At 41.3% G+C, this 23,318-nt stretch overlaps 2 pseudogenes; both read left to right on the top strand.

Annotated features, from left to right (window-relative positions):
• The first annotated feature begins 2,783 nt into the window (after positions 1-2,783).
• Positions 2,784-14,039, top strand: LOC147433113 (uncharacterized; annotated as a pseudogene).
• A 96-nt stretch (positions 14,040-14,135) lies between these two features.
• Positions 14,136-14,949, top strand: LOC147433112 (uncharacterized; annotated as a pseudogene).
• Positions 14,950-23,318: the final 8,369 nt, after the last annotated feature.

Raw genomic sequence — 23,318 nt, 5'->3', positions numbered from 1 at the left:
TTTTATGTATAGGTATTAGTTTATAAATAACAACACAATGTCCTAAACACAAGGCTCTCCCAATCTTTTGGGGGACCGAGACACTGCTTTTAGAGATTTTTTGAACTATAGAGTTGTGATGGACCCAGTGTCTATACTTCCTATTTAGGTTGTGTGGTGTTAGGTGGTCCATCTTAGGCTATAGTTCTGGATTTTTACTCACGGCTATCATGGACTTTAGACTTTGCTGGTTTTAGGTTTGCAGATAATCTATCTTTACTTACCTTGATTCTAAATAATTTTTCAGGTACACACTCATGATAAGATGACTGCTCGCATGAGAGTCATCCATGACCCACTGAAACACGCAAGGATAATGGAACAAATTACACAATACCTAAAGGATCCCCCTCCTTAAAAAGCCCATTAGAACTAGACCTTTTCTTGTACCACATAACTGGTTATCTACTGATAGCACTTGGATCACAGCTGACTTTAGCCTAAAGATTGAAAAAGTCGCACAAAAGTGGTTTATTATTGGTCTTGATAAGGCCGCCGATTTCCCTATAACTCTTATATGCAAAAACCTTGTGTGGAAGAATGCTCACTTACGACTAGTATGGGATGAGTTTTCACTACTTAACTTATCTCCCATTGAGTCCACTAATTTTATCTCAAATCAATGTAGTAGTCTCGCCTCGTCACTATATGGCACGGCTCTGGCCAGGGGGGATATAGGGCCCAAATTTGGGGGTGCGAGGCGGCTTTAATCTTAGCCATCGGATCACAAAGTGAACTAGGGATGAACTCGGGGCAAAAATGGCGCCCCGAGTTCACTCCTAATTTACCCGCCTCGCGAGGTGTGGATCGAACCTGGGACATCTCGGTTGTCACACGAATGCCCTACCATCAGATTAGTGCGCGTCACTTTCCATGTTGGCATGGCACATGATCATACCTTAGTTTAGGCGCCCCTAGTTCATCCCCAATTCACCACCCCTAGTTCACCTTTACTTCACTGCGTGATCCGATGGCTGAGATTAAAGCCGCCTAGATCCCCTTGCGCCATAGCGGGGCCATATAGTCGTAGTCTAGGGAATTCTCTTGAAGCAATCAAAGTACCTGCTTATAAACATCACAAACGTGCTGTCCTCCTCTTCCCTCAACCAGCAGCGTGGCCGCAGCAATCTCTGCTTCCAGAGAGGGTAATTTGCAGAGCAGAATTTGCCTTCCCACGTTTTTCTTCTACTTTTCCATCGTCAGCAGCATGCAATGCCGTGCTTTCTCTCCCACAAGATCTTGCAAGCAAAGGAGTGATTACTCATAGAGGCACTTGCGAGGAAAACCCTTCTGCATGTGTTTAAAGGCAGCAGACGTGAGTGAACGAAGCTCATTTAGAAGTATAAAAATACTGCCTTTGTCCTAAAATCTGCACAAAACACCGTGCCAGACTCTAAATAGATAGAGCAGTCTGTACGACGAAGGTTAATCTCAATCTGCAGACAGATGGCTTGTGTGACCTTGATTGGGCCGACATGGAGTTTGATGGGGAGCGTCCCCTATTGGGGGACAGCACTCCCTTGCTTTACCACAGAGCCATGCAACGTTCGTGGGTCCAGGGAACGCATGGAGGAAATTTAATGTGTCCTTTGTAAAGTTATCTAATCCGCCGTACCAAGATAATGCCATGCATTCACAAGAAGATTTAGAAATTTTCTCATGTAGGAAAAGGGAGCCTTTTTCAGTGTTTTTCATACAATACACAACATCATGAGCTTCTGTTCGGGAGGCACGGCATACCTAGCTAGGTACGATTGGGGGTAGGGGACCGCGTCCCCTACCCCCAATCGTACCTAGCTAGGTATGCCGTGCCTCCCGAACAGAAGCTCAACATGTTGAGGTAAGTCATAATGTGAGAATTATTGTGAGAATTTGTCCAAAACTTCTTGTGATTGCCAAACACTGGTTAAACATGTCATATGTTGGTTCAGTAGAAAAATATTTTGCCATAGCTGATTGTTACCATTGTAAGTTTATGTTTGCAGTAGGTGATTGGTTGCTTTCCGCTCAGAAAAGGCAAGGTAAAAGAAAATGAAGAGCCAGAAATCCTCATTTCGGAAGCTCCACTTGTGTTACCATGGGTCATTTCAAGTTTTGGAAACGACTATCAACGCAGCTTAGCTTAAACCTACGAGAAGATATGCATGTCATGCGAGCTCTTTGGCCCTTTGTGAGGATGTCAGAAATGTGCCCGTTGAGGTTCAGCAAGAAGTGGGAAATTAAAAGAGATTCTGATTCCTAAAACCGACTATGGCACATATGGTGCTATGGACATGTAGTGGGAAACAGAACAACTTAGTGGGGGAAAACAATCTTGACACTTTGTGTCAGTGGAGGTTCAGTAAGTTTGTTCTGTTTGAAGTCCGACTTACCACTAATTTTAGGACTAGTGTTCTTGAAATTATGGTGACCAAGCATTCAAATGTTGTTAACCTGCAGACAAAACTCTTAGTAAATCAGTACATTGGTTAAACTCGGCGTGATAGCTTTTTGGACTCACTCCATCTTTCTTAAACTACAATTCACTTATGTAGCTTGGGCAAAACTTTAATTTTCTTAGAGGTAGTGTAGGCTAAGTAGGTTATGAGCTGGTTTTGTAAGATGTATAAGTATTTGAGCTTTTTGTAATTTCAGTGGTAATCATGCTGTCGCGATTGCTCTGGAAGCAAAAATGCAAGATATTCCTGCTTTTGTATTCATGCCCAAAAATGCGCCTACGTGCAAAGTGGAAAATGTAAAGCGTTATGGAGGGCTTTAGTGAGCCCATGCTCAAGTCAAGGGAGGAGGTTGCTCTTAGTGTGCAGGAGCAGACGGGGGCGGCCTTGGTTCATCCCTATAATGATGGAAGAATTATAAAGGCAAGTTCTGTCTGCTATCGCTTTTCCTATTGTACACCGTGCTTATCTGTGTGCAAGGGAGTGAAGATAACTGATTTTTTTAGCTTATGCTATCTTGAATGGGCATGATCATCAAATTTGTTTTAGCTTGTGCAGTTTTTACATCCCGTTGCGATGTTTGTTTTGTGACACTTTATTTATATCTTCAGCTTGAATAACTTATCATATTTATGCTACTGAAGTGGACAGGGTACTATTGCTTTGGAGCTGTTGGAGAAAATTCCAGAGCTTGATGCCATAACTGTGCCTATATGTGGTAAAGTGTAGTACCAATGAATAAATTTCTTTGTCACCCTTGATCTACCATGCTGAATCCGCGACTGGCAAAGTATACCAGATAATCCATGTTTCCATCGGGTTGTGATTAATTTGCTTTACTTATAGTGGGCAATGCAGAGGCTATGTTTATTCACCTAAGGAGCCGCAAAGGTCGGGGGTCGTGGGGCAGCACTTCCCCACTATACATTAGACTTTAGACATTGTAAGAGGAAGGTGATCAATTGGGAAGCATTTTGTCTAGGTGACCATTTGTTTTCCTCCCCTATGAAAGCCAACGAAACAACCAAAGGGCTCGTCAAGCAATGGTTTAGAGGTTGCCCTTTTGGCTCTTATAGTGCTCTCTATTGCTATCAATTCTTTCTCAACTTTTGCTTGCGTATCACATAAGCTGTGCCTCATTGCTGTAAAAAATAAGCCAACCCATGAAAACAACCAAGTGGAACAAAAGTACTTAATAAATATATAAGGGGGAATAGGTTTCAATTGTCCTTTCATGTTATAGCTTCATCATTATTTTATCATAGTAAAATAATTAATCAATTAATCTGTGTGTATTTTTTGAGATATAAATCTTGTTGAAACTACAAAGAGACTCAATGAAATTAGACCCTTAAGTAGCATTTTCAACAATATCGAAGAAGAGACTATCTTTGGATCCATAACTTAATATCAACAAAACACCATAGAATATAGTGTTTCCCAGAGTGTTTCTTTGCCAAAGATTCAAGAATACAATCTTTTGCTTCCTATAGGCTTCAAGTGGTTTGAGCCAAAGGAAGATAAATAGTAACCCTTCAAATAGGTCTTTTAAGCCTTTAGTCATTTGTTCCTTTCTTCGGGGGGTTCACTATGTGTAAAACTACCATATCACGTGCGTTCAAAACATGTTTGTAAAACCTTTTATCTCTGAATTTTGTTAAGAATATAATGTATCATTTTTTTTTAAAATCTGTAAGTTTTTTCAAATTTGAAAAAATAAATAACTTTTTGTATATATATTTCTGTAAGTTTCAAGAACTTTAAATACCCTTTTGCTGAACTCACGTGATAGGTTACATTTTTATTAGGTGACCTCCCCACGTTCCTTTCTCAAAGTTACAAAACATAACTTCATAAAAGGACAACAAAAATGAAAACAAGAACAACCAAAAACTCAACTTGAAAACCAAAAACTCAACTTGAACAGTGTTCTCTGCGACAATCATCCCAAAATCGGGCATACACTTAATAAGTATCCTCAAAGCAAATCAATACTTTCTTCACACTTTGTTAACAAAATTAAAGATAGTAAAAAGGTGCTTGTGCAAACCTTGGAGACCAACTTAGACAATTTTGATGATAGAAATCAATAACGACAATGTAACATAGACGATCAAGATTGGTGATTATGAATTCAAGATATTACACATGCTTCTAGTTTGACACATATTGTTGCCCATAATCTAAATTCAAATCCAAACCATGCACTTTATAAATTTAATGCACCTTTCCAAGAAACCAAATTGATATATGCGTATATGGTGAAAGGATTGCAATACAAATTAGGAAACTTCAGTGAATCATGAGAATTTCTAGTTCCATCATTGCAAAGCATTAATTTGTTTTTAGGTTAGCCTTGGTGACTATTGTTTTGGAGCTCACAAGCGAGAGAAGGTTGAGAGAGAGAGAGAGAGAGAGAGAGAGAGAGAGAGATGTGCATGAAATCAATATCTTTTGTAAAAAAATCTAAGGTTTGTTTGCATGTCTTTTATAAAGATCTTTCAAGCTCATATGTACGCTTCATGCAATACTTACAATTAAACTTTATCCTATGGTTTGTACAATGCATGACATAAGGGTTCTTTTCCATACATTAAGAGATTTTATATTCTCAACAACAAAGGGTGTGTGTACTTCTCTTTGACAACAATAGGAGTGGGAGAACATAGCTCAATCACAAGGACAACAATGGATGCGCAACCTAAGGATGAGCCAACAAGACAACAAGGCTCTCCTAGCAACATGTGATCCAAAGACAAAGAACATGGACACATAGACTGGTCTTACCTTATGCATATGCATGAGGAAAGACCATCACTACAACACATCACGCGGATATCGATTCCCATATCGACAAAAATAAACTTCTTTTAAAATAAGCGACTTAACACAGACCGCCAACTCCAAGCGGCCAAACCAAAGGCTACTTTACCCTAACTGACTTAACATAGACCACCAATTCGTAGCAGTCAAACCAAAACTGGATTTATCCTAAGCAATCTAACACCAAACGCCAACTATTAGTGGCTAAATCAAAAGCTGCTAACCTTAAACTGCTAGCCCTTAACGGATTAAAACAACTAAACTAATGTGGCCAAAGGCTATGTTAGAGCGGCCAACATTAGCCAGCATTACATAGCTAGCTTCTAACATCCAAATTAGTATTATAAGATGTGGCCAAACAGATTAAGATGGTTAAACACTAATAATGTAACCTAAACGGCAAGTTCTAAACGGATTAAGCCGACCAAACCATAATAATCTAACAAAAAACGGTAAGTTCTAAACAGATGAAGATGGTCAAATTAAACCCTAACACTATAGCTTAAAACTATATCTATCTCTAACCTAAAGCATCATAACACTAACATTTACAACCACTTTGTATTTGCTAGTTAATCATAGGTCACTAACATAATTAAGAATTTGACCTACAACATGTCACAACTTAAAATCATTGCGTAAATTTTAAATAAAATTTCATAAATATAAAATAATCATATATAAATAAATCTAAACCAATACAATTCAACAAATGTTTTCTTTTATCAAATAAAAGAAGTTCAGCCTATTTGTTTGCTTATGATAACAATTAGTGAAAATTGAATACTGATAAATTAATTTAATTTTTAATTTTATTTTAATATATTTATTTAAAAATATGTGGGTACATGTAGTGTGTTTAATAATATGCAAATATGTGTGTGCGTGTGTGTGTATTTATTTGTGTGTTTATATGCATATGTATGTAATTATATGTGTGTGTGTGTATGCGGGAAAAGAAAAAGATAGAGCACTCACATTCGGCCTATATGAGCACAAATAGCTTGAGATATTTCCGAAAAACCTGCAAGAGAACACACATACACAAGCAATCTAACATAAATTGTAAAAAAAACCTTGCCTTTTTGTTGCAGGAGGGTGTGAGAGTGGAATCTAAAGCCGGGTAAGTCCCAACATTTCAGATCTGTAGTTATGGCAGAGATTGGCATCAAAGGAGCAAGGAGAAGAAGAGAAGAAATGGGACAAAAATGTAAAAATGAATCTGCGGTTTCTATTGTAGAGGTGCACGTCGGTATAGGCGTCGAAATGCGCATCTGTATACGCGTCAATATAGGCATTGATATGAGCATCTAAATAAGCCTCGATATTTGAAAAGTTGAGTTCTAAAAAAGTTGTGTCTCCCTCTAGTTTTAGCAATGCATATATCGACACCCGCCATGCGTGTCGGTACTCAAGCGTTGATAACTAATTGATCTCTTGTAGTGCATGTGACCCCTAAAGATAAAGAACATAAACAGATAGAGTGATCTTACCTCATGCATATGCATGGGCAGCTAGTATACCCCTTGAAGCTTAATTGAAATGATAAAAATTGAGATAGATCCAAGAAATGTTGGCATCCAAAGTTGACTCCTAGAAAATGTTTTCCCTATACCTCAACATCACCAAAGATATGGTTAGCTAGAGTTGCCACTTGTTGTTGAATCCTCTCTATATATGGAACATGTATTCATGGTTTAACATAATTTGGATCCTCTCTTATTAGAGCTTGATCATTAAAATGTGTTCACTTCATATAGCACAAAAGAACAAAACTTAAGCATTGAAGTGAATTTTCACATTACAAGCCAATTTAAAGCTACAACTATAATCTCTCGTCAGTTACACATTTAGACCAACAGAAACGAAGTTATTTTTTCTTTTCAACAAAGTTTAAGTAAAGAATGGTACATCGTCTATTGTTGAATAATTTTTTTGGCAAAGTAGAAAGAAATCTTTAATAAAGATCCATGTCTAGAATAACCTCCCTTTTGAGTAGAGGGACATACTATATATTTACTACCACATAGTGCACCATCTGTCATGTCAAAGTCGACAATGCAGAATCGTAGAGCAATGGGGAGAATACATGAGAGAGAGAGAGAGAGAGAGAGAGAGAGAGAGAGAGAGAGAGAGAGAGAGAGAGAGAGCGCTCAACCAACCAATTGGGCAATGAAATAGATTATTTATATAGTGGGGGACTAGGTGTGCTTATATACTCCCCTCAACAAATTGCCCCACCTAAGACTTTGGCAAATAAGTATAATAAATATCCAAAGCCAAAATAAATATTGGGATCACATTGGGCTATTCACTTGAGATGCCATAACTTTAACATCCTCTCTACTGTTCATAGTGGACATATTTAGGAAGACCAAATCGATGAAGAAGCTACCATGGACACCCTAGCACTGGCCATGATACTAGATACACCTCTGTTATGCTACTACTAACTCTTTATCGTAGAAAAATGCCATCGTGAGTACCAGTTGCCTCACAAAAAATTTAATTGTGGACCACACTATGTCCAAGAATCTCCATTCGTGAACTGTGAACGCATCATGTCCAAACTTTCCTAGACAATCAAATTTTGCAACACATTCTATTCGTAATTCAGACAAAAAACAATGGATTGATGCACACATCCAGAATGTTTTGTATACTTTGTGTTGGTTCCTTTGCTAGATGCATGTGCCTTGAACTTCGACACACAGGTCAAACACCGATAACTTGAACTCCAACACATGGACCAAATCATGTATAGGGAGCCCTTTTTTCCTGCCTTTGCTACTCATAAGTCTCTCTTTGGATGAAGCATGATGCGACAATGACCATCTGACTAGAAATATGGCATCGTAGCTGTTGTCGTGTGTTCCTTGCCAATCTACCAACTTGTATCTTTATCACAACTACCTTTGCCTTTGTCCTCTTGTTTGCATTTGGCTTCACATTGTGAGCCAAACAAAGCATTGCCATCTCCGTCGAGGACTCCAACTATGTCGAGACAACTAACTGAGTACTTACTGATCCAATTTTCATAGCCGGTTCATGTTTGTTGATGGGCCTTGGTCTTTGTCCTTTTTTGTGTACTTTGATTTCCCTTTGGCTTTCAAATCTTGAAGACAATTGACGTGCAATTTCCTGAGAGCTCTGATAGTGTCGAGGCCACTAACGTGGTGCCGTTCAATGCACTATCCAAAGGCGAGCGTTGGTTTTGGTTTACCTTGCCGATGGAGCTAGCATTTTTGTTGAGATGGACATCCCTCTTCAGCAAGAATTTCAAAACGCTTGCAAAGTTGTGTCCCAAAATGCTCTCTAATTCATGCAGCATATCAAAATGTTTGCAAATAGCTACTATAATTGGCTTGAATGTAGGGTGTTTCAAAATCTCTCTGTGGGCTACCCAAAAATGGTCTTCAATATCTGCGGCATCTCAAGATGCAACCAAAAATTGGAGTTTCAAGGGGACAGTCTCGGGAGCTCTAAGGGCAGCGTTTCAAAAGGCATATTCTTAAAAAGAGAGGTAACTAAAGAATGGAAGAACACATAATAATAATGAGATTCCGTTTAGCTTCTTCAAAACTATACTACTATGCACTAGATTTTATTGCAAGCGATGATGAAATCGACATGTATGTGGACTTAAATGAAGACTGAACTTGCTGCAAAAAGATGTGTGTGGCACATACCGGAGGATGTGCAGGTTTAGAGGGAGTGGATGTCGTGCCATGGAACGTTCATAATGTGAAACTGAAATATCTACCTCACTCTCAATGCCCTCCTCAAATAACCACTTGGGCTTCTCCAATTAGGGTTTCCCCTCCTCAAATAACCACTTGGGCTTCTCCAATGAAGTATTCAAGCTTCCATGAAATGGTCACGACGAGGAATCGAAGCGTCATTTTAGGGTTTTTAATAGGTCGAATGAGCACTGCATCTATGCAATTGGGAGCGAGGCTACACCTTATCTTCACACACACACAAGAGTTTTGAGTTAGTATTGGTTCTTTTTCAAAGTGGAACTTTCATGGCTAGAGTTTTTTTCTTTTTTAGTGTGTTTTTGGCTTCAAATTGTCTACGCATTGCTTGATTTTGCTACGCATCCTCACAGTCAGAGGCCCGATGCTTTGCTAGTCGCAATGCATACTTCTTGACAACGGGCACATTAATTGGTCTGGCGGGCAAATGTTACCTGCTGAGCAGGTCACGCCCATGTCACTCTTTCATTTTTTGTGAATGGTAACATTTGTGATTTGAAAAATTTGTGAATTATCATTGTGATCACAACAAAAAACTCGTGATCACGTGAATATGAAATCCTTGATTATGATTAATATCTTTTTTATATCATCATCAATTGCTCTATTATACAAAATTTCTTAGTTAGTAGGGCTTACAATGAGTTTTCACATTCTTGGTTTTGTGCTTTGTATCGAATACTACAAGAGGTTGTGTGCTCTTGTGACGCTTTTAGCGACGGAAATACATTGGTTTTTATAACCCCCGGCGTCGCTAAAAGCATCGATACGGGGACATCTCTATAAGCGTTGCTATTGGCGTCACTATAATCGTCTCTATATAGCGACGCATATAGCGAAATTTGCAGGCTATCTATAGCGACGCTTATAGCGACACTGCAGAGCCTTATATAGCGACGTTCATAGCGACGCCCCGAGAGGAAATTTTTTTGGTGGTGGCAGGGCATTCACCCATCAACCATATTGAATGTTTCATTAATTGATTCACCTTTGAAAAAAAGTACAAAGGTAGATATAGACCCAAAATAGTCACCCACAAGACAATATAACCATTAACTCCATCATCCATAGTACGTATTGTTTGCAAAATAAAGATACAAAACTGACAAGCGTGAATTGATGAAAGTAAATCAATGACAATTGTACACATAGGCAAAACCACTTGATTGTTAAACTTTGCAAATGTAATAGTTACGAACCATTGTCATTATTGAAAAAATATACATGGTTTTCAAAAGACGTATAAAAGTCGTCTCATGATACATAAGCTATGACAAAAGGAAACTAATGATATCTAGCTACGGCTAAACTGACGTCGTCTAATCAGACGTCTCATCGCGTCCAAGCAGCGTATCTGTCGGATTCTGCAAAAAAAAAAAACAATAAGACAGCTTTTTGTAAGTATAAACATATAGCGACGTTTATAAAACAATACAACAAATAGAAAAGAGTAAACCCTAATACTAACCATGCCGCCGCGAGAACTCAGAATGTCCATCAGGTCGTTTAAGCCCTTCCTGCCTGCGTACTCGCGCTCGTACGGTGTGGGATCACGTCCTGTCATCGACCACTGTCAAAACATACAAAAAATCCATTATGTTAGAATTAAAAAACCCATAAACCCTAAACTATCAAACATAGAGAGCAATGCAAAAACACTAACAAAATCGGCCTCAAATGATGCCCACCCGCCGCTCCCCAAGTGGTGCGAGCTCCCAGCCTCTACTTGCGCTCTGGCTGCCTCCTTTTGTTTCTTCCACTTGTCGAGATTCTTGCGCGCTGCTTTCTTCGCATTCTTCCAACCTTCTTTGGTCAGCCAATCTGGTCTGTTCCACCCATGCTTGATTGCTTTTTGCACTTCGGAACGCTTGTGCTTGCAGTATTCGCGCATTCGAACCTTTATCACATCTTCATTGAAGCGCTCATCCCGTGTTGGAACGGGAAACACGTCATAAAGAATGCTGATGACTCTGTCTTTTAAATCATTCGGTACTTCACTCCAAGTGTTTAGTATGTAGTGTCTAAACACCTGAGAGAAAAGACCGTGCATGCGCGAAATCACCTTCTTGCCTTCATCATCCAAGATGATGCGGTCGCTCGCTGAAGTCGACGGAGTAAGGCAAGCCCTCTCGCCGCCGCTGACGCGTGAACCTGGGTGTCCCGACAGGGGTCTCTAGCGGCGTGTCGACGGGGGTACGGACATCAGGTGTCTCCACTAGAGTCTTAGCCTCGAAGCGAGGAGTGTCCACTGGAGTGACTCCTGGAGGAGTAGCTAGTGGTGTGTAGCTACTAGGAACGACACTCAGCCGCACAAAAGCTGGTGTCGATGGTGATGCCGTGGCTAGTGTCGGGGTGGGCAAAGAAGGGGAAGGTAAAGAGCCTCGTCAAACATGAGGCGGTGTCGAAGCATCGGCGGCGGCATCCCCACAACAACCGCCACCTCCACCACTAGAGCGCCGGCGCCTAGACGAGTGTGAGGATTGTCTCGTCGACACCGAAGCTTCAGAGAGTGCTGAATACTCCGAAATAGAGGGAGATGCAGATGGAGTAGGAACGCGCGATGGTGCTCCAGAGCGATGACGCTCCACGTACCACTGTTTCGCTGGGGTGATAAAGAAGAAAGAAACTCCTCATCATCCATACCTGTATTAAACACACGAACATTTAAACTTAATATTGAATGAATGGAGTATAAAACATGGACAAGTAGATAGATAGATAGAGATAGAGAGAGAAAGAGAGAGAGGAGGAGGAGGTGCTCGTCGTCCCTGCTTGTGAGAACATACGTAGAGCATACGTACCTGGAGTGGACGCAAAGACCAGTAAATACAATGACACAATGACGCATATAAATACAATGACACAATGACGCTATCATGCATTTTTTTGATGAAGATAAAGTCACTAATGCATGCTAAAAAGCTTGCCCACTAGCCTCATGTATATATGTGTACATAGCCCTGCAAGTTTTGAAAGTGACCTTGTAAAAATTCATGTACAAAGGTGTGATTTTTCCAAGCTTGAATACTGATGTTTTGGGTTGTTCGAGACTCTAAAATATGGTTTTTAATAAGGGTTTTCAACCGTGCTTAACAGCTTGTGAATCGGACTTGTACGTCATGAATTATGAGCATCCGAAGCGGGTGGTCTCAACTTAGAAGGTGATTGCGGGTGCATACGAGAAGGACAACTAGGCCAACTTGGGGGTCTAAGATTAGAAATGCTAAAGTTTTATATTTTTGGAGATAGCCGAGGTGATGGGCTTCGAGCTGTGTGTTACGGTGCGTCATTCGGTGACCGGAGCAACAAGATATGCCTCGGGGAAAGTTGTTCGAGAAGTCCCCTTATGCTTTGGGAGAAGCTGGAAATTTTTGAGAAGTTGGGGAGATGGGAGGATGGTGCCAAGTGGCAATGGAGTAATCCCACATGTGGGGGGAGAAAGTGGAAATTGGAGGGTATAAGGGGGGGAGTGGGTACCCTCTAAGGGTGTATCAAAGGAGCTAATGGACCTTCTTGGCCTTGCTTGTGAGGGCTCGTGGACTTTGGGGGAGAGAGGGGGTGCCACTTTCAGTCCACACCAGCTGCCCAGGCGCCTAGCCACCTTTTTGGTCCACCGGACATCCCCTTTCCCCACTTGCCCTAGTCAAAAAGTGGCCGACAGCTCATTTTTGACCCTAAAAAGGCCAAAATTGAACCAATTAAAAGGTGCCCAAGGAGAGAACCATGTTGTCTAAGAAGAGAGAGAAAAATACCTTGGGATAAGAGCCAAAAAAATCCCCTTTTAATAGCTGCATTTCTCTGCACACCTGCAGATACTTTCCAGAGACCTCCTTTTTGGAGCTTTTCCAAAACCCCCAAACTTCGAATGCTTGTAATTTGCTCATTCCTTATCGGAATCAAGCATATGGATGCTCTACGAACATCTACACAAGCCAACCTACACACCCATGATCTTTAATTCTCCTAATTCCAAGTGTGGTTTATGCTAGAGCAGTTCTTCTCCAAGCTTTACAGGTGTTTAACACAGGTGAATTTGACGGTGCAACTGTTGTTCTTTCCAACGGTGTGATCGGTGCAAGGATATAGGGGCATTCATTTTCATTGTTGTTTGAAATCCACATCATTTTGGTGCCCCCACTGAGGAGCATGTCTTTGAGTACCTTCAGTAACAAGAGCAGGTGTTTTGGTTTTGAGCATTGGTTTTGAGCATCCGACACAGGCATCACAAACTTCTGCAAAAATGGCACCAACAATGAATGTATGCTTCTGTGGAAGGAGGGATGAGGATGTACAGGCATGGGTTGTTAAAGCAGATATGTTGCTTTTAGATCTTGATATATTTGATGATGTAGAGAGGGCTGATTTCATGTATGAGAGGTTGTACAAGGATGCTTGGCATTTTTTATGAATGTCTTCCTGAGCAGGTGCAATATAGTTGGAAACTCATGAAGTATGCTTTGTTGAAATATTATGCCTGTTCAAAGCCGCAAGCAAGAGGTCATGTATACTTTTGTGGCACTTCAAGTGAATGCATACAATCTTGGATAACACAAGTTGAGCATGAAATGATGTGCCTTGCGATTGACAGTGATGTAGCAAAAGCTGCATATGCTTCACAAGGCTTGTCTCATGATGCTTTTATGTTTTTGCATATGCTTCCAAATAAGTGGCACTACAGCTGGTCAACCTTGAAGGTTTCATTGCTAATGTGCTATTGGAGGTTGGCAAAGCCTCAAGATTCAATAGAGGACTCCCTTGTCACTACTTTTGAATTACTACAAGGAGAGTTTTGGCATATGTTGTGGAGTTTGTTTGAGGTAGACACTTGGGAGTCGGATCTGTATAGCTTGCCCCTTATGGAAAGGTCGGTGGTTGACATGGTGGAAGATTCATCTATCATAGAGCCTATGCATTATGATGAGGAGGTTTTAGAAGATGGATATTGTAGTGATTTTGAGTCTGATGCATCTAGATTTTTGAGTGAAGATGATTTATGTGATAGTGCCTCGCTCGATGATGCATTTGTTTTGATGAAGAGTCTTCCTGCAATGGATCGATGGTATTTAACTTGGCTCCATTCATGAGGGACATTAAATCACTGAAGGCAAGATCGTTGGTGGAATTTGAAAATGCCGAGAGAGAGAAGAAAACTTTGAAATCCCTTAGGGGGAGTGAAGATGTAAGCATAGGAAAGGGAGAGCAGGGACTTGTCTCTTCTGAGGTGTGTGTGCAACCAGTAGCAGAGAAGAGTGAGGATGCTTCAGTTGAAGAGGCCATTATGAGATTTTGTGATGATGAGAGTATGTGTGAAGAAGTGGTGCAGGTGGAGAGTCTGTGTAATGATGTAAGTGATGATATTGGTTTTTTTGATAGCCTCTTATCAGAAGCAGGTGTTGATGTATCCTTCTCTTTTACATCTGGTACTGGTATGCTAGAAGATGTTACTTGTAAGTTTTTTGAACATTTGCTTGATGAGAAAGCGCCTCTTGAGACGGTCATAGATGCTCTGAAGAATGGTAATACTTGTGCATCTGCTATGAATGTATTTAAGAGATTTGTATGCCTCTTTGCAGCCATGTATGCTTTTCAATGCCTCTTGAAGGCCACAACATTTTCTCATGATATTGTTATAACTGCTTCCCAAGCCTTGGAATGCAATGTGGCTTATGTTGGACCAACTACAGGTTTCTGTGCAAGAGATTACAAGGAGGGAAGTCTTATGATTCATATGCATGAGGATGACAGAGTTTATGACATGTTTTTTGGTGTGATGTTAATGCATGGCAAGCTTTTCAAAATTTTCTTGGGAGCCAGGTGGAGATTTGGTTACTAATTTAATGCATGGAAGGCCAAGTTTTTATGTGTGGGATCCAGGTGGAGTGAGCATCTACTAGTGTTTCTGCTGAGCATGAATGCTCCAGCAGGCTAGGGGGGTTGGAAAACTAGGGCGGTCGCAACTGTAAGCAAATGTGCAGACCGCCCTCAAGGGCCATGTACTCTGCTTCATTATTACTTTTTGCATCAAGCTTTAACCCTTGTTTTCTCACAATATTTTCTTGTGCATCATAGACTCTGTATTCGCTTATTTGAAGCCCTGCATGTATACACATGATAATAGATCATCTTGAGAAAAACCAAGATTTACAGTGTCTGAGTGAGGAGTGTAAATAGATCACCTGAGCATTCTGTTAGTCCGGGATAGTCATGCATAGGCCACATTAGAATGACTTTGATCAAAGCATTCCGCCGACCTGTGTGTCGGCTCATATCCACCACTTCTATGCCAATCCACAATTGTTATAGCTCTTCCAATAGTGGATGAAGATACACATCCATATTCTTCACTTTATATCGCCCCGGCACAATCGAGCTTAGCCATAGGTGCCCCTTCTTCGTAGTCAACCATGGGGGAATGTTGTAGTTGATGATGACAACGGGCCATACACTGTAAGATGTTGATCTTTGACCAAATGGATTTATGCCATCCATAGCCAGGCCTAAGCGCAAATTTCGAGCTTCCCTGACAAAATCCGACCATGTTCCATCTATATGTTTCTAGGCTGTGCAATCTGCAGGAATCTGTAGCACACCATCCGAAGATTTATTCTCCTCATGCCATGATGCTAGGGCGGCCATGGACTTACATTCAAAGAAATGCTTGATGCGAGGAAGCAGAGGAAAATGTCGCAAAACCTTTTGCGGAATTTTTGTTCCGTGGAGATCTACTCGATATCTCTCAGAATCACATTTCGGACAATTCTCCATGTCTATGTATTCCCCTCTGAAAAGAATGCAGTCATTAGGACAAGCGTGGATCGAATTAAAATTAAATCCATCCCCAAGTTTCGCAAAATCTTTCTTGCTTCCTCTCGGAAATCTGGCATCACATTATCAGCTGGTAGTATGTGCTCTTTGAGCAATCTACACAACATAAAAATACGATACAATTGTGTAAAAATCTATCAGATCATTATACATTTAGAGTTTTATTAAAGTAAACTAATTGTAATAGATCATCTGAAAATCATTGTGACGCTAGTCTCACTCCATCAGAACTTTGCCTGCATGTTGAGAAGAACCAGGAGCGCTTTCAATCTAGATACACGTGCTCCATTATACAATGGCGTATCGGCTTCACTTTTCATATCATCATAGATAAGCCTTTCTGAATCCATGATCGTCTCGATCATTTCATCAATCTCGGGCTCAAACATTGCCTCGTTGGGAATGTGGTTTGCATGATCATCCCCCGAGCTGTCAAAGGCTACATCTTGTGGCCTCACATATGCTCCTTGACTAAAGCGCCTGCGAACACGTCTATTGGGTTGCAAGATTGCTGCCTGTTGGCCAGCGTCAGAGTCCGACGAGTTATAATTGGCAACAACTCGATCTATAATAAATGGATCGAACTCACTAAATTCGCGAACGTGCTGCAAAGAAACGCGTCTTGTCCGTCGCACATCATGATTGCATTGATTACAAGGACATAAGATCCTCCTTGAGAGATAGGTGTTTCGGTTGGACGGTCCCACATCCTCATCACTACTCATAATGAGGGTAAAAATCTTATAACCTGGACAACAAATTTAATCTTCTATTGTCATTCTTCGTCTTTTATCTCTCTCTCTCTCTCTCTCTCTCTCTCTCTCTCTCTTTGTTCACACTGTAAACTATCTCACATTCTCTAGTCATGTCCAATTCCCGCACACCTCGTTCTAGAGGTGCACGGAGATCAGAACCATCGGGTTATAATCGCGTCTTTATTGGTCAATGCCTATATTTGTAGGTACAAGAAATCTAGACATCCATGTCTACATGATAGTGCATCTAGTGGACAAAACCCCTTTGCCTATTCTCTAGCTGTAGCATTTCACAGCTGTTACCATATACATGTGGTAGTGATGTGTGTGAACTCACTAGGACCGTCGGGGCATTTTTTTCCTCTTTAGGAGGTTTCTTCCCCCGTGCATTGTATATACGCCCATCACTCTAGGGCTATCTATCTTTCCATTGCACACTAAGTAACACACCCTCTATTGTGTGCCTTGAGCTTCCTTCTTCTTCTCCAAGCTGTGTGTGTTTCTCTGCAACCCTAATTCCAACAATTGGTATCAGAGCACGTCACGTCCTCCCGGGCTTAGTCGCCAGCTGCTCCAGCACACGCCTGCTCACTTTCTCCGATTTTAGTGAGCTTTGGCGAGCGTTCGCAGGTCGAAAAATATTTTGGGGAGGCTCAAAGAGCTTGGTCTGCTCAGAATTTTGATTTGGGCTCATTTCGGCCTCCTTTTCCAGTCAGGCGGTACTGCACAGGCTATTTCGTCATTTTGTGCAAAACTTCAGTCAGTGCTGTTTTCTGCATAACAGGTGCCTTATAGTCTTCTACGGTTTGTGCTATATAGCACAGGTTGTTCCCGCTCCATTTCTCCTATTTTCGGGCAGTTTTCACATAAGGTGCAGCATTTACCATGGCTGACAACAACAACACAGATGTGTTCAAGATGTTTGCTGCTGAGGACAAGTTGGATGGGGAAAACTACCCTATGTGGGCTTATATGATGCAACATGTTCTTGTGTCAAAAGGTGTCTGGAACATTATGCAGGGCATTGATGTATGTCCTGGTTCTGAGGATGTAGGCGATGTTGAGGATGTTGCAGGTCTTGCTGCAAGGATTGCAGCTATTAGAGTTGTTTTGCCTACGATAGAACAAGCTCTTTGGGATGTTAAGGATGCGCAGGCTCATGCATTGATTGCGTTGTCTGTGAAGCGCACCATTGTTCCTCACATCCGTTCAACAAAATCAACAAAACAGGCTTGGGATATTTTAGCAGGTCTTTATGCAAGCCGCAATGAGGCTAAAATTGCTTTGCTGCGTAAAGAGCTGGAGTCGAAGATTATGCATGAGGAAGATGATATGGACACTTTCCTTGCTAGTGTCAAGGATATCAATGAGCAGTTTATTTCTGCAGGTGAAGTCATTTCAGACAGTTCCCTTGTGCAGACTGTTCTTGATGCCTTACCAGATTCCTACCAGACTTTTGCTAGTACTTGGAGACTGATGACCCAAGGAAATCTTGAAGTTGTCAAGTTTGATGCATTATGCACACTGCTGTTGCCAGAGTCACTTTCTAGAAAAAACAGGACTAGGCAGCGTGCAGTTGAACAGGCCTTTATTGCTTCTCAAAGAAAGGGTGGTAACAGTAATGCAGCCACTTCTTATGGTTCTGCTGCGAGTGGCAAAAATTATGTTCCCAATGATTCTGCTGGCAGTACTTCGTCTGGAAATTCTGGTGATAAGGGCAAAAAGAAGATGCGTTGCCATTATTGTAAAGCCAATGATCACTTGATCAAGTCGTGTCCTAAGTTGAAGGCCAAAGAGGCTAAGAAGAAAGAGGATGGTTCCACTGCAAATGCTGGTTGCACTACAAATGCAGCCATTGTTGAGTCTTCTGTGAAAGGAGACTGTGTTGCTGATGTTGATGCAGAATGGGCTTTTAGTGCAGAGTGCACTTACAATCCTGCTGTCCATGATGCATGCTTGTCAGTTGCTGCAGATTCACATGTGTGGTATTTCGACAGTGGTGCTACAAAGCACATTACCTCACATTGTGAATTATTTACCTCTCTCGATTCTGTCCCTCATGGGAATTTGTGGATGACAGATGTACAGTTCATGATCTCAGTTTTGGTGATGAAATTGTTGCATCTGGCCTTTTGTGTCGTGGGCTGTATAAGCTCACTTTGTATGACAAGTGTGGAAAAAATATTGCAAATGCTGTTGCAGGTTCAAGTGCTATTTCAGATGCAAAACTTTGGCATGCACGTTTTGGTCATATGAATTTTTCCAGTTTGCTGCGTTTGCAAAAATCTGATATGGTTGCTTCTTTGCCACCTCTTGAAGCACCTGTCAAACATGTTTGTGAAGGCTGTATTTTGGGTAAGATGCAGCGTTCTAAATTTCCAAAGGATGGTTGAGTTCGGGCCACATGCAGGTTGCAGCTTGTGCATAGTGATGTTTGTGGGCCCATGCAAACTCCGTCCTTGGGAAATTACCTGTACTTCGTGACTTTCATTGATGATTACTCCAGGCATGCATGGGTATTTCCGCTTAAAGAGATGTCCGAAGTTTTTATGTGCTTCAAACAATTTCTGGCTATGGCTGAAAATGTCTCGAAATGTACTATGGGCACTCTCCGTTCCGATCGAGGGGGGGAGTACATGTCTCATGAATTTAATGCATTTCTGGCTAGTCGTGGGATAAAACACCAATGTACAGTGCCTTATACACCTCAGCAAAATGGTGTTGCTAAGAGGAAAAACAGGTCACTGACGAAAATGGCACGATATATGGTCAAAAGTAAAGCTTTACCGCATTCTTTTTGGCTTGAGGCCATCATGTGTGCCACTTATGTACTTAACAGGTGTCCTACAAAAGCTTTGCAGTCTATTAATCCATATGAAGCATGGCATGATAGAAAGCCTTCTATTGAGCACATGCGTGTTTTTGGCTGTTTGGCATATGGTTTGGTGCCACAAGTGCAGCGCAGAAAATTGGATGATAAGGCTGTCAAATGTATTTTTGTTGGTTATAGTGCTGAAAGCAAAGGTTACAGGTTGTATCATCCGCAAACAAAACGTATTCTAGTTTCTCAGGATGTAGTGTTTGTGGAAGATTCTGTTCAGCCCTTGCTGTCATGTACTAGAGACAATAATGTAAGCTCACAGGACATTTATGACACTTTGTTGCCTCTTTTCAGTGGTGGAAATACGAATGTAAGTTCCAATGAGGCAAATGTACAGCCTATGGGGGTTTCTGAAAATGTCTTAGATCAGTCTATTACTGATGCAGATGTACATGATGTACTTGATGAGGAAAGGGCTGAAAATGAGGAGGCTAGAGGTATGCCAAAATGGCTGGTGCACACTTTGCGTGACAGTAAATTGGATGCACCTTTGTCTAGTCGTACTCGTTCAGGCTCTCGCCATGCATCTTATGCATCAGATTGTTATGCTTTGGCTGTGTCTAGTTTACATGATGTTGAGGAGCCTCTGTCTTTTGATGAAGCACAGAATTCAGAAAATTGGATGGCTGCCATACAATCAGAATATGATGCACTTATAGAAAATGACACATGGACTTTATGTGATTTGCCTCCTGGAAAAAAGGCCATTGGTACTAAGTGGGTTTACAAGTTGAAGCCGGATGGTGAGATTGATTGCCATAAGGCTCGACTTGTTGCAAAGGGTTATGCACAGCAAGAAGGCATAGATTATGAAGAGACTTTTGCTCCCACTTGTCGTATGACTACTGTGCGTTTTCTATGTGCATTGGCAGCTCATTTTGGTTGGGATGTACATCAATCAGACATTGTTACTGCTTTCTTGAATGGTGACATATTTGAGGAAGTTTATGTAACGCAGCCTCGCGGTTTTGTCATAAAAGGACAAGAGGACAAAGTGTGCAAATGTAACAAGGCTTTGTATGGGTTGAAGCAATCTCCTCGTGCTTGGTATGAGAAAGCTGACACTCATTTGGTCAAACAAGGCTTTCGTAACAGTCCAACAGAAAGAACATTGTATGTAAAGCGTGAGGGTGATGTACTTTATGTTGATGATTTGCTGATCACTGGACCAAATGAGAGACATATTGCTGAATTTAAGGCTGATTTGAATGCTACTTTCAAGATGAAAGATTTGGGGCTGCTGCAGCATTACTTGGGTATACAGTTTAAGCAGTGTGATGGTGGTATTGCCTTGTGTCAGAAAAGTTACATAGAGACATTGCTATGTAAGTTTGGACTTGAGGATTGCAAACCTATTGCCACTCCCATGGAAACAGCTTTGAAGTTGAGTCTACATGATGCTGGCGATCCTGCTGATGTCACTCTTTACCAAACTGATGTTGGCTGCCTCATTTATGTATGCAACACAAGGCCGGATATTTAGTTTGTAGTCTCACAGGTCAACAGATTTATGGATAGCCCAGGGCCTAAGCATTGGCAGGCTGTCAAGAGGATTTTCCGCTACCTTAGTGGCACTTTACATCTTGGCTTGTTTTATCCCAAGGGGGGATCATTGCCGCCAGACTTACATGCTTTTTCGGACTCAGATTGGGCTCGTTGTTTTGACACGCGAGTGTCCACAAGTGGTTTTTGTTTCATGCTTGGCAGTTCATGTATATCATGGTTGAGCAAGAAGCAACCTACTATGGCCACTTCGAGTTGTGAGGCTGAGTACAGGGCAGTCTTCACAGCTACGGTTGAGTGTGTATGGCTCAGACGCCTTATGGTTGATTTGGGTGTTGGACAGGACACTGCCAACACTATCTACACTGACAGTCAGAGCGCATTGGCAGTTGCGAGGAACCCAATTTTTCATGCTCGCACAAAGCACATTGAGGTGCATCATTACTATGTCAGGGAGAGGCTCTCAGCAGGAGAGATCAGCTTGGCTTATGTGCCAACAAAGGACAACCTTGCAGATCTTTTCACAAAGGCATTGTCTCGTAAGAAGCTTGAAGCTTTCAGCAAAGCTTTGGGCTTACTCCCCTTTGTGGACTGATCCTGTCCTTAGGGCATGGCACTTCCCTTTACTCATGTTCCAGCTCTCGTTCACTGCATCACTCCAGGGGGGATTTGTTACCATATACATGTGGTAGTGATGTGTGTGAACACACTAGGACCGCCGGGGCATTTTATCCCTCTTTAGGAGGTTTTTCTCGCCGTGCATCGTATATACGCCCATCACTCTAGGGCTATCTATCTTTCCATTGCACACTAAGTAACACACTCTCTATTGTGTGCCTTGAGCTTACCATATACATGTGGTAGTGATGTGTGTGAACACACTAGGACCGTCGGGGCATTTTTTCCCTCTTTAGGAGGTTTTTTCCCCCGTGCATTGTATATACGCCCATCACTCTAGGGCTATCAATCTTTCCATTGCACACTAAGTAACACACTCTCTATTGTGTGCCTTGAGCTTCCTTCGTCTTCTCCAAGCTGTGTGTGTTTCTTTGCAACCCTAATTCCAACAACAGCATCTTAACGTGTTTTCACACTAGATCTTTTCACCGTTTGTCTAACTCTAATTTTTTTACCGTAATCTCGAATTTAGACTCTAATATAAAAACTCAATCCAAAATCTTATCTTAAATCTAACCTAATTGAACATGTGGTGATTCACTCCATTGAAGGGTAAAAGACATACCAATGGGGCTACTAGCTGTGTAGATGTGAATGGGCCTCACATATACAAATACTTGAATGAAAGAGTTTAATACTAGCTTTGATGGGACAAAATCCTCCTCGAAGATAGTCTAGCCGCCACTCCCTGTCTTGATGCAAACTCTTGCTGCGTCACTTTGCTGCCACCGCCTGTCTGGATTGGTCGTCCTCTCCTCCCTAGGGAGTGGCGGCTGGGCCAGCTTCGAGGAGGATTTTGTCCCATCACCTGTGTCATGGATTGACGGGGTGGAGAGGTGAGCGTATTAAACTCTTGCATTGAAGTATTTGTATATGTGAGGCCCATTCACATCTACACAACTGTTGTATGTGGCCCATCACTTGCTTCCCCTCAGGGGTCATAATGGTCTCATCGGACATACGATTGATGAGGTAGGCGTATCACTTTGGCATGTCCCTCCCGTGAACTATAGCAACCCTGTCCGATGAATGCTCATCATCCAGGCCTCTAGGTGACCTCGATGCAATGTTCGAGTCACTCCTAAGCATCTCCGACGCAGTGACCGAGACACTAGCCACTCTCAAACGTTTAGGCAGTATAATCCTTCGGTGTACTCAAAATAAACCTAAATCTAATCTAATCTAACTTAAATAAACCTAAATCTAATCTAAAATAAATCTAAATATAACTTTATTTTAAACGATAAAAAGAGGAAAATGGTATAACCTTTCTATCACCCAAGTGTGGTAGATTGGTTATGCCATTTTCCTCTTCAATAACAGGTAAATAACGTAAATAAACCTAAATCTAATATAATATAACGTAAATCTAAATCTAACGTAAATAAACCTGAATCTAATAACGTAAATCTAACTAAAAATAAACCTAAATCTAATCTAATTTAACTTAAATAAACCTAAATCTAATTGAACATAAGTCTACATCTAACCTAATCTTTAACGTCTTTTGGCATAGTTTCCTACGACGTTAAAACTCTCTTCTTCTTGTGTGTGTGTGTGTGTGTGTGTGTGTGGGTATGTGTGTGCCAATAAAAAGAGAAAAATGCTATAACCTTTCTAT

The sequence above is a fragment of the Adiantum capillus-veneris genome, chromosome 20, assembly GCF_014529385.1.
Source record: "Adiantum capillus-veneris isolate H3 chromosome 20, ASM1452938v2, whole genome shotgun sequence".
Lineage (NCBI taxonomy): Eukaryota > Viridiplantae > Streptophyta > Polypodiopsida > Polypodiales > Pteridaceae > Adiantum > Adiantum capillus-veneris.
The sequence above is the reverse complement of the archived record's forward strand: the minus strand, read 5'-3'. Positions and strand labels throughout refer to the sequence as shown.